Here is a 13,247-nt window from a genome sequence, read left to right on the forward strand (position 1 = left end):
GCTCCCATATTTTAGGCTTTTGTTATAACAACCTACTGCTATAGGTACCAAAATTTGTATGAAATTTGCTGCATAGTAAATTACCATGCAGTTTATCAACTTAGCAAACACTTACGTTCTCTCACAGATTCTGTGGGTTCAGTATCCAGGAGGGGGTTAGCTGGGTGGTTCTGACCCATGACCTCTTATGAAGTTGCAACCAGGTCATCATCATCATTATCATCTGGTGCTGGAGGATCTGCCTCTAAGGTGAGTGTTACTCCTTTGCCTGGTACATTATTGCTGGTGGAAGGCAGTTCCTCCTGGTTCCCTGCATGTGTTTGCTTGAATGTGCTCATAGTGTGTGGCTCCAGGCATCCCCCAGAGTCTGTGAGCCGAGAGAGACAGCAAGGAGGTATATCTTGTGCCTTAGACCTGTTCTCCAAAGTTCAAACATCACATGCTTTTTAATATTTATTTCATTTTTAGTTTTTAACACCTTGACTGTGGTATGGTTCCTGTACAGCAAACTACACATATTTCAAATGTACAATCTGATGAATTTTGATAGATGTATACACCCATGAAATCACCACTACAGTCAAGATAGCTAACATTTCCATCACTCCCGAAGAAGTGCAAATTTTGAACTCCTGATTTATCCCTTCCCACCCTGTTTACCCCCTGGTAACCATAAGTTTGTTCTCTATGTCTGTGGGTCTGTTTCTGTTTTGTCATTAAGTTCATTTGTGACTTTTTTTTTTAAGATTCCACATATAAGCAATACCATATAGCATTTTCCTTTCTATTTCTGGCTATGTCACAGGATTTTCTGTTTGTTAAATGCAAAACTCCAAATTCAGCCCACACTCCAGGGTAGAGGAATTAGGCTCTCCCTCTTGAAGAAATGATCAAGGAATTTGTGGGCCTATTTAAGCCATCACAGCAGGACCATTTTATATCTCTCCCCTCAAGGATCACAGTCCTCTCTACCTGATGTGCAGTTTCGGAAAACATTTGCTTCATATGTTTGGTCATCTTTCTAGTTGCTTATGGTAATGGGCTAGTCTCATACTGGTTATATCAGAGATCTCAGTGCACTGCTTTGGACCTTACATGCAGATTTTCTTCTCTCTGGCTTCGATTTCCTCACCTTTAAAGTGGAAATTTTTGACTTGAAAAAAGAGACAGCCACAGAAAGATATAGTTTTGCTCTCTGCTTCCATTTCCAAAGCATTTAATTGTTTCCTTATTTACCTTTGAGTCACCTTAGATTTGGGAAGAGAATGTTAGAGTAGCAGCAATAGTCTACTTTATCATATAAATTACCTGCCCCTTTATTGTACAAATTCTCTAAAATTTGACTCTGGCTGCCTGTTGCCTAACACAGGCCCAGGCATTACAGGCACCAATAAGTGTGAACGACTCCTGGACACATATCCAGAGACAACTTTAATTTGGAAAGACACATGCACCCTAGTGTTCATAGCAGCACTATTTACAGCAGCCAAGACATGGGAACAGCCTAAATGTCCATTGACAGATGGCTGGTTAAAGAAGTTGTGGTATATTTACACAATGGAATACTACTCAGCCATAAAAAGAATACAATAATGCCATTTGCAGCTACATAGATGGACCTGGAGATTGTCATTTTAAGTGAAGTAAGCCAGAAACAGAAAGAAAAATACCATATGATATCACTTGTATGTGGAATATTAAAAAAAAAGACAAACGAATTTATTTACAAAACAGAAACAGACACATACATAGAAAACAAACTTATAGAAACAAAGCAGGGGAAAGGGGGTGGAAAGTGATAAATGGGGAGTTCGAGATTTGCAGATACTAACTACTATATATATATAAAAACAAGGTTCTACTGTAGAGCACAGGGAACTATATTCAATATCCTGTAGTAACCTATCATGGAAAAGAATATGAAAAGGAATATATGTGTGTATATGTATGACTGAACTACTATGCTGTACACCAGACATAGACACAACATTGTAAGTGGACTATACTTCAGTTTAAAAAAAGGTGTGAGCTACTCAGTACTGCTCTCTTTTTCTGTCTTGTACTAACTCTGGAATGTGACCACAAGGAACAGGGAAATACAGAAATTAGATAGGGGCTGGGATGCTGGCTCAGGAAGATATATCTCTGGAAAGTCATGGGCAGCTCACTTCTTATTGTTAATGAAAATTGATTATCGTCTAGATGCTAATACTTCTCCACTTGTGTGCTCTATGGAACCATGTTTGGGAAGTGTTGGAAAGGGGCCCCCAGGACCTGTTTGATACTTTCATGTTTGTAGGTGTCTACTGAAATAAAGGCAAAACATAAAAGTTGAGAATTATGTTTTATTTGGGAATGTGGCTGAGGTCTATAGCCTGGAAAGAGCTCCTCACGTAGCTCTGAGGAACTATTCCAAAGAGGTAAAGGAGGAGCTGGGATATATGAGTTTTTCCTGAGAAAAAAAGTATTCAAACATTAAAAGATTATTACTAATAATGAAAAACATGCATCTCAGGTTAAGAATTTTAGTGTTTTTCTGTTTATGGGGAGATTCAAGAATCTGGGCTTTTTGAAATTATTCCTTTATATACATACATCTTAACTGTCTAGGGTCAGTACCCTAGGTTTTTTTTTTTTTTATCTTAAATTCCCCTCAGGGTGCACCTTTGGGAGGGGCCTGCTGCAGTGGCTGATGGCTTGATGGCAGCATAATCTGTTGTCTACACGGACCTGTACCCATGTTATTACGTCTGCACACAAAATCTGTGTCTGTGCATGGATGAGTGATCTTTGCTTCTTCTTCCGGGTCCTAGAACATCCCACCAAAGGCATTTATTGTAGGTTGACTCTTGGTCTCCCTCCTGGGAACAGAAGCTGCTCTGATGAGTCATTCCTCAGAAGTTTCTGCTTTTATTCAGATAAGGGGAGCTCCAAGAAGGCTTTTTTCTGTATCTATTAAATCTCAGTTATCTTCAGCTTAAAGTGTCTTTATATCAACTATGGGATTCTGCCCGGTTTTCCATACCTCTAAATTTGTTCTTCTTTTTCAGGATTCCTTGGTCTATTCTGAGCTCCTTGCCTTTTCCACATGAATTTTAGATGGTTGTCAATTTCTGCAAAACACCACCTGGGATTTTGGGAGGAAAAGCTGAAAGTCACCAGGGCACAAGGAAAGTGGGGGACTGGTAAGTCCCAGGCATCTCAGCTCAGCAACCAGGGAAGGCGGGGCTGCCTCCTGGGATGTGGGGAATGGCAGGATCACAGCCCTGTGAGGGGCCTGTCGGCCTTAAGGTGAGAAGGGGATAAAGTGGTTAGACAGATGTATCTGGGCTGGGAGAGGGGTCCAGGGAAAAAGAGGAGAGGCCAGGTGGGGGCAGGTGGGTTACAGCAGACTCCATACAGGGGACTGTGGTCCTGATGGAAGCAGCTCAGAGCCAGAGCTCTGTCAGGTGATCAGCTTCACTCTCCTGTTCCTTTATAAAGCCACTTTCTCAGAGTTTGAAACACCACCAGGAAATCCCTGAGTCCAGTTCTGCTCTGGCTTCATCCAAGGGGCTCAGATGGAAAACAGAACCACTGCAGGCCCCACCCAAGTTCCCATAGGGAATGTACCCATCAGGGCAATGGGCTCACAGTCTTCAGGAGACCCTTGCCCTCAGGACTGGTCTTCTTCCTTGCTCTGACCTGCTGGTCACAGATCAAGGTACCCCATCGTGGCTCCACCCTCCAGGGCCTGGATTCTGGGACAGCTTGGGTTGGTGCAAGACCCTCATTCTCCTTTATCTGCCTGGGGGTGAGAATGTCTTAAAAGCTGCATTGGCTGATTTCAAAGGTCTGAGTGTTTCCAGCAGGTATGGGGGAAAGGAAGGTGTGTGTGGTTCCTACATCTGCAGGACTTTCCCAGGGTAAAAAGCTGTGCCTTCACCCTCCCAGTCCACTCCCCACACCATCTGTCCAGGAAGCTCAGATTCAGGAGTATGAGGGCCAAGGCTCTCCCCTTGCTTATCTGTGACTTCCCATTCCCACAGTGAGGAGCCTGGCTCCCACCACCTGCCCTTTATCAACTCATCTCTCTTTTCCAGGTTACATTCACAGAGACTTCAGAATTGTTAGCCACTACACCCTGGAAAGAACTTTATAATACAAAGCCCACAGGTTAACAATGGTCCATTCTGCCTTTGCAGAATGATTCTGTGCATTTCCAAAATTAACTTAGGTCAGCACCTTTTGCCCCACCACCGACTGAGTTTTTACACCTATTTCTAATACAGTTAGATTCTGTCACATTGTGTGTTCCATCTTGCGATGCTGCTACACCCTAAACAGCTAAATATAAGTAGATTATGATTGACCTTTGGGCTGTACAAAGGTGTGGGCTTAGACATACTTATAGTGACATCAACCTAAAGTTTCACATGGGATACTTCAGCCCCCCAACCCCACCCTATGATCTGCTTATGTATATAATTGTGCCTTTTCCATGATTGTCATAAATAGGGTCATACTGTGCGCAGCCTCCTCAGACTGGATTCTTTCACTTAGTAACATACAGGTAAGATTTACCCATGTCTTTCTGTGGGTTGATGGTTTAATTTCTATTGCTGAGTAGTATTCCACTGCGTGTGTGGGAGGAAAGCCAGTTTTCCCTCTCCCCTTCTAGGTTCTTGGTTAACACCGCCCCCCCCATAAGACAGATTACGGGGAGAAAAAGAAGCAAGTTTAATAACATGTATATGTCCTGTATACAGGGGAGATATCCAGGACAACTGAGTCCCTCCCTGAAAAGGCCAAAATCATCACCTTAAATATCACCTTCAGCTGAAAACAAAAGCAAGGCCTCGGGGAGGGAGGAAGTCATTTACAGCAGGTTATCATGAAAGCTCAATAAACAAGGATGTAAGCTTTAAAGTTTGTGTCTCCATTCACTTCATTCCATATGGCTTCCAATAGATTGTTTCTTAAGTATTTGGAGAAGTTACGGATATTTGGCTCTATTTCAGTTTGAATTTCCAGTTTAAAGGATTGAGCAGAGCCGCTGTTGGGGCGGGGCCACCGCTGGCTGTGAGGGCGGCTGGGCTGGCACTTTCCCATTGGCTGGCCGGGCCTGGAGCCCGCCTCCCCCAGCTGTGGTGGGAACTCACCTGCGTTCTGCCTGAGGATTTGGCGTCCTGCGCAGCTGACTGTGGATCTGCCGGGGCTTCGGGACAACAGGGGGTTATGTCCACGCTGACTGGAGCCCAGTCTCCTCAGGACCCACAAGGAGGTGCTGCACTGAGGGAAGGTGAGGAGGAAGGAAAAGTGAGGGAAAGTGAGGAGAAGCTTCCCATGAGGGGCTGACGGCTGAGGGGAAGCCCTCCTCAGAGGCCCTGGGAGAGGAAGGGCTGGATCTGTGAAGCTGTGGGTTTTAGTCAGGTTTTGTGTGTGATGCAGAGAGTGTGCCGTGTCCTTCTCTGGTGTGTGGTGTCCAGTTTCCACAGCACCGTTCATTGAGGGGACTGTCCTTTTCCTGGTGCAGGTTCCTGGCTCCTTTCTTGTGAGTTGACTGACCACATCCCCATAGGTTTGTTTGCAGACTTTCTCCGGCCCATGTCCCTGTTGTTGTGCCAATTCCACAATTCTTTGGTGACTGTGCTTTTGTAATGCAGTGTGAAGTCAGGGAAGGAGATGCCTCCAACCTGTTTCCCTTTTATAGAATCTCCTTGGCTGTTCAGGGTCCTTTGTGTTTCCACATGAATGTTAGGAATGTTTGTTCTGTTTCTGTGAAAAATAACACTGAAGTTTATTTTATTTTATTGAAGTATAGTCAATTCATGATGTTCTGTTATTTTCTGGTGTAGGGCATAATGGTTTGACCAGGCTTGCTTTGAATTTGAACACTGCTTTGGGTAGAATGGACATTTTAACCATATTAATTCTTTCTGGTCCGTGAGCACAGGGTATCCTTCCATTTATTTGCGTCTGTTCAGTTTCTTTCTTCAGTGTCTTAGAACTTTCAGTGTGCAGGTCTTTCACATACTTGAGTCAATTTATTGCTAGGTATTTTTTGGGATGCAATTGTAAATGGGAATTTAAAAAATGTCTCTTTCTGATGTTTCATTATTAATGTATAGAAAGACAACTGAGTTTTGTGTATTGATTTTGTACCTTGTAGCTTTACTGAGATGATTTATTAGTTCTAACAGGTTTTTGATGGTCTGATGTGGAGAACTAGAAATCAGAATTCGCCCTGTTTGGACTCCATCCAGGTCATCCACAGCACCTAAGACACAGTGGCTCCTAATCTTCCCACAGTGCCTTTAAGTTACACATGGACTCCTGCAAGGGCGATGAGCATCAGCACTTTGGGTGAACTGGATCATGTTAAGGGTGGGCTTCTATAGGGAAATCTGATGTCTTCTCTGCTTTTTTGGTGTGGTATTGACATGGTTGTTTTCAAAAGTAATATAGTTTTTAATAAAATTTCTTATAAAGTTTTCTTATAAATTTCTTTATAAAATACTTTAAATAGCACTATGCAGTACTCACATTTGCCACTTCACATAAAATACTCCAGTGGGTTTTACCTAAAACTGGGATACTTTCCCAGGGAACCAGCACATAAACCCCAAATGAAGAAATTTTATGGCTCACCTTGTAGTCCCATCCACAGGCCCACTTCAGCCTTCCCCATTGCCCCAACTTATGGAAATCCTTTTTTCCATTCTGTGCCAGTTTTCTTTTTCTGAAACTGTTACTGAGAGTTTCCCTGTTTTTCAAAATCTTAATGGATTTAAGGTGCACAAGATGAATACGATCTGGGTGGCATCTTCTGTGTGTCTCCTTTCACTCAGAATGTTTTCAATCTTTATCCAATTTGAGTCATTAGTGATTCATTCACATTTTTAATTGTCATTAAAAATACAGAACATAACATTTACCATTTAAACCACTTAACTATGCAGTTCTATGGTATTAACTAGATACACATTGTTGTACAGATGCCTCACCATCCATCTCCAGAACTTACTCATTTTCCCCAAGTGAAGCCCTGTGTCCAGTGAACACTGACTCCCCTCAGCCCCTGGCAGTGACACTCTTTCTGTCTCTGCATCTGACTTCTCTGGATGCCTTGTATAAGGGGACCCATGTGATATTTGTCCTTCTGTGTCTGACTTATTTCACTTAACATATTAACTTCAAGATTTATCCACGTTGCAGTGCACGTCATAATTTCCTTAGTTTTTAAGGCTGTGTAGTATCCCATTGTGTATACACTACATTTAGTTTATCCATTCATCTGTTGATGGAGAGGTGAGTTATTTCCACTTTTGCCTTTGTGACTAGTGCTGCTATGGATATGGGTGTACCCATTTCTATTCCAATTCCTGCTTTCAAATATTTTGAACATATATCCTGAAGTGGAATTGATGGATCACACATCAATCCCATGTGTAAGTTTTTGAGGAACTCCTGTGTGGTTCTCCACCATGGCTGCACCATTTTAGTCCTTTATAGGGCAGAATAATAGGGCAGTTTATGGATACACCCTATTTGTTTATCTATTTAGCCTTTGATGGACATTTCAATAGTTCTACCTTTGGGGCCTTTGTGAGTAGTGCTGCTATGAATGTTTGTGTACCTTTTTTTTGTTTGAACACCTATTTTTAATGTTTCAGGGTCTATATCTAGGAGTGGAGTTGTTGAATCATAAGGTAACTATGTTTTTATCTTTTTGAGGAAACGACAAACTGGAAACATGGGCCGTATCATTTTCCAGTTTTTCAAGTAATGTTTAAAAGTTTCAATTTCTCTACATTTTTGCCTTTTCCCCCCACCTTGATCATAGGGCTTCTAGTGTGCTTGAAAGGGTATGGCATTATGGTATTAATTTACATTTCCATCATGACTGATTTTAAACATTTTTTCATGTGCTTGTTGACTATTTGCCTTGTCTGGAGAAGGGTCTATTTAAAAATATTTAATTTTATTTATTTGTTGGTTTTTCTTCTTTTCCACTTTTATTAGGTAGATTATTACTGTTTGACTGCACATATGCATTATATTGCATATAAATACATATATACAATATACTGTATTTTTTTTTTAGTTTACATATAGAGAAGGGTGTATTTAAGTCCTTTTACCATGTTAAAAATTGGGTTTGTTTTGTCTTTTTATGAGTTGTAAAAGTTCTTGATATATTCTTGATAAATTTTTTTTTCAGGTATATAATGTTCAAATATTTTCTTTGATTTTGTGTGCTGTCTTTTCAGTTTCTGGATAGCACCTTTGATGTACAAATGTCTTTAATTTTGAGGAAAGGCAATTTATTATTTTCTTTCCTTGCTTGTGTTTGCTATCAGATCTAAAGAAATTGCTAAGTCCAAGGTCATGATGACTTATCCCCATTGTTTCTTTGAGAGTTTATACAGCTTCCCTCCCTATGTGTGAGGTATTGGTTCCAGGACACCCTGTGGATACTAAATATCTGTCAGTGCTCAAGTCCATTATATAAAATGGTGTAGTATTGGCAAATAATCTAAGCACAGCTTCCTGTATACTTAAAATAATCTCTAGATCACTTATACCAAATAATACAATATAAATGGTATGTAAATAATTGTGAAGAAAATATAGTGTTATTTAAATAGTTTCTGGCATGCCACAAATTCAATTTTTTCTTTATGGAACTTTCTCAAATTATTATTATTTTTTATCTGAAGGAGACTGATTCTGCAAATGTGGAATCAGCAGATGAGGGCTGATTGTCACTTTACCACTCTTTAAATTTAAGCTTTTTATGTATCTTGAGTTAACTTTGCATGTGGTATGAAGCAGGGATCCAATTTCATTTCTCTTAGAAATGAAAATTTTCACTGGATAGACAATTGCCTGGCACCACTTGTTGAAAACACAATTTCCCCCCCAATTTAATGTTGCCCACTGTGGTAAAAAAAAAAATCAGTTGGTGGATGTGTCCTTTCCACATTAGAGTTTTGCTCTGGATACACGCCCAGCAGTGGGATCTTGGACTTTTCTTGCTTCTGACCTAAGCAGGAGAAGGTCACTATGTGGAACCTACACTTCAGGAGAGGGGGCTTTAGCTCCACCTCCTTGATGGATATCATGGATTGTTAGGAATTCTTCTGCATAGGAGTTCTCCATTCAATCCCATCTATTAAACAACAACAACAACAAGAAAACCCAACAACCTATGTCATCATTTAACTTCACCATTGTGGACACCTGAATAGTTATTTTAGTCTTTTGGTTATAATCCAGCACTACAGGTTTGGTTGTTCAGTTTAGTCCTGGTTTGGCTACTGAGAACTCTTTCATTGGCTTCTGTTTCCTTTGAGATCACTCCGTATTTTGGTTTTTTTCCGCCCTGGTACTTCCTTACTTTCTGATACAAGATTCAAGATGATCCTGGCTCATATATTGACTGTCTCAGTCCTAGTAGAAGCCATTTCTTCAAAGAGTCCTGATTCCTTTAATTAAAGAATGGTATTAAGAACTTACATATGGGAGGAAAATGTTCTCAGCTGACAATGCAAGGAAATGCGTGCATGTGTTCCCACCTTAGTGTATTGTTGTTGCTCAGGGACCACCGTCCCCCATCCCCAATCTGCCACAACCACATAGTGTTTTAAATTTAAGTTACTTAGAAATGGCCAAAGCAAGAGGGACACTCTGACCCCCGCTCTGTCTCCCTAAAAGCAGGAAATAAGTCTCACATGAAAGGTTCTGAGGCACACATAAACATAACTTGTAGCTCCTTTAATTTCCCACCCCAAGCCCAGACTCTGTTTAGATTCTTCACTGAGTACCCAGAAGCTACACTTCTTTGGGCTGTCAATTCCTAACGAATTTATAGTTTTCTAGATGTATAAAATCTGCCTGTTGTCACTACTTCTTACTTCCCATTTCTATGAGAATTTTGTGTGTAGGAATTAAAATGTCTTTTTCTTCTGCTGCTCTGTCTTGCGTTAGTTTTATTATTAGTCCAGCCACAAGAAGTCAAGAGGGAGAGAGAGTGAAATTTCCTCCTCCCCAATAGTATACACTCCTAATTATAGAGATTTCTATGTGGAAATGTCTATATTCATATTAAGCAGAAGACAGGTTTATACTGATGCCTCCAACTTGATCCATCATCATATGGACAGTGTACACCCCCCCCGCCCCAGCTTATCTGTAACTCCCAGTCAGACAGTAGAATCCTGGTTCCCACCAGCTTCCACCCATTCAATTCATATCTCATTCTATGCCAGAAGACTGGTTTCAGCATTCTTAGCTCCTGCCCCTGTGGGGTGGAACTTACAGATCCCACTGTTTATGTGCAGTATGTTTTCCCTGTAGTCTACATGTTCCGTTCATTCCTGCAGTTACTGAGGCCGGCCCCTTCTGCTCCACTGGCATCACTGAGTGTTTTCATACATTCCTAATACACAGCCTTTGTTACATCCTGCATTCCATCCGGTGACACTACCACTTACTTGATCACGTAATCGGCTTTTTTCTGTAAGAAATGGAAATCTCCCTCACAAAAGGGCAACCTCTACTCAGTTTTCTGAGAGTCTTTTTTTTTTTTTAAATTACTCAGATTGTAGTAGTCATTAGGCTACAGACCTATTTGGGGGGTGGCACATTCTGCTCCCCGTGGCATGAATGTGCACTACTTTGCTTATGAGTTCATCTGCAGACGGGCATACTGACCACTTGAGTTTCTAAGCCGTTATGAATAGACCTCCTGTGCATTACTTGATGTTAGTTTTTATTGGAACAATTTTTCAAAGCAGTTGACTAAATTCAAGAGATGATTTTTTTGGATTGTAAGTTGAGACTGTTTAGCTTTGGAAGAAACTGCCAAACTGTCTTCCAAAGTTGGCCATACCTGTATTCCAGTAGGATCTTGAATATATTTTTGTATGATTATTTTCTGTCTGTGAACCTTCTTTAGCCAGATGTTTGTTTCTGTCTTTACCCATTTTAATGGGGTTGTTCGTTCTAGATTTTATTGGTATAACTTGAGTAAAAATTCTTTATCAGATATGCGTTTTGCAAATACTTTCTCCTAGTGTGTGGTTTCTCTTTTGCCTTTATGAATAAGACCTTTCACAGAGTAGACGTCTATAGTTCTATAAAGTCCATGTCATTAATTTTGTGAAGATAGGCACTTGTTGTTGTGAGTTTAAACTCATCACCAGAACCAAGGTCTTATAGGTTTTCTCCCTTTTCCTTCTAAGATTTTTATAGTTTTGCCATTTAAATTTGTCTATGGGCAATCTTGAGTGAATTTTGCTATCAGTTGTAAAGTCTGTGTCTATGTTCTCTTCATTCTATACATTTTTTAATTAATTGCTCCTTAGCCAGTTTTTGAGACAGCATAATGAGCTATTTGGCTGTGTTTCAGTTTGGATTTCCAAAGGCGCTACATAGAGCAGAACTGCATTCAGGATGAGGTCCCTGGGCTTTGTGAACTCAGTGTCCCCTGAACTTTTCTGATGGTCCACAGCGGGGCGCCAAATCCACCTCTGACCCACAGGGCACAGGTGCATTCTGCCCATGAACTTGTCCCCTTGCGCAGCAGGCAGGGGCTTGGTCTCTTCAGGACTGTCAGAGCTTCGTCTTCTAGACAGTGGCACTGTGTCCATGCTGTCATAGGCTGAGTTTTCTTGGGCATCACTGTGAAAAGGTGCCATAAGAGGAAAAAGAGACAAAGTGGGGAGAAGCTTCCTGTGTGCAGCTGACTGCTCAGGGGAGTTCTGTCTTCAGAGGAACCTCAGAAAGAGGTTGATGTGGAAAACTGTGGTTTTATTTAGTTTTGTGTGCAGTCGAGATGGTCACCAGTGACGTTCTTTGGTGCTTGGTGTCCCATTTTCCCAGCAATGTTTATGGAGGGGAGTGTCCCTCCCCCTTTGTGTGTCCTTGGCCCTATTTTCATGAATTCACTGACCACAGCCATGAGGGTTTATCTCTGGGCTCTTTATGCTGTTACTCTCATCCGTGTGTCTGTGTTTGTGCCAGTTCCTCACTGCTGTGGTCACTACAGCTCCGTGATACAGTTTGATGCTAGGGAGGGAGATGCCTCCAGTTGTGTCCTCCTTTCTCAGAATCTGTTTGGCTGTTCAGGGTCCTTAGTTGTCCTCTATTAATAATAGGATTGTTATTTCTATTTCAATGAAACATACCATTGAACATTACGTTGTTGTCGCAGTGAATTTGTTAATAGCTTTGGGTAGAATCAATAATTTAATACCCGTAATTCTTCCAATCCATGAGTACAGAACATTTTTCTGTTTATTTGTGTCTTCTTTAACTTCTTTTTCAATGGTTTATGGTTTTTTGAGTGCAAGTCTTTCACATCCTTGGTTAAATTTGTTCCTGGATATTTTGTTCTTTTTGATGCAATTATAAATGTGATTGTTTCCTTGAATTTTCCTTCTGATGGGTTATTAGTGTATAGAAATGCAACTGATTTTTGTACATTGATTTCTTATTGAACTTTACTGAATTTATTTATTTTAACAAATGTTTGTTAAGTGTTGCGGAAAACTATAAAGTTAAAATCTCACTGTTTCTCCTGCATCCCAGGTCGTGCACAGGATCCAAGACTTGCTGGCTACGGGTACACTCGTCCCACAGTGCCTCTTAACAACAAGTGGACTCCTACAAGGGCGATGAGCATCACACCTCTGGCTGACCTCGGTCTGGGTGAGTCTTGGATTCTATAGCAAGGTGTGATGTCTGTCTTATCAACTTCTCTGTCGTGGTATTGATATGGTTGTTTTGAAAAATGATGGACTTCCCAGTAATTTCTTTGATGGTAAAAACTACTCACAGTTGTCCCTTTATACAAAATACCGTAGGGTGCTTTACCCCAAACAGGGGTAGTCTCCTGAGGAGCCGTCATATAACCCACCAGTGAAGAAGCTGTGTGGCTTCCGCATTACTTTGTGACCCGCTGGCCCCCTTCAGCTGTCACCGCTTGGTCCAGCTGCTTGTTCTCTGTTTCTGGGTTTGTTACTGAGACTCTCACTTTGACAGCCTTGATGGATGTAAAGCACACACGGTGACCATGTGATCAGGAGAACTTTTCTTTATGGCTTTTTTCACTAGGGATCTTTTCAGTGTTTGCTGATGTTGTAAGTTGTATCAGCACTACATTCCTACAGTATTTTCATTGTAATTAAAAATACATACGACACTTTTAACTGAGATCATTTCAAGTACACATTTTTGTGGTATTAACTAGCTTTACATAA

The sequence above is a fragment of the Vicugna pacos genome, chromosome 5, assembly GCF_048564905.1.
Source record: "Vicugna pacos chromosome 5, VicPac4, whole genome shotgun sequence".
NCBI lineage: Eukaryota > Metazoa > Chordata > Mammalia > Artiodactyla > Camelidae > Vicugna > Vicugna pacos.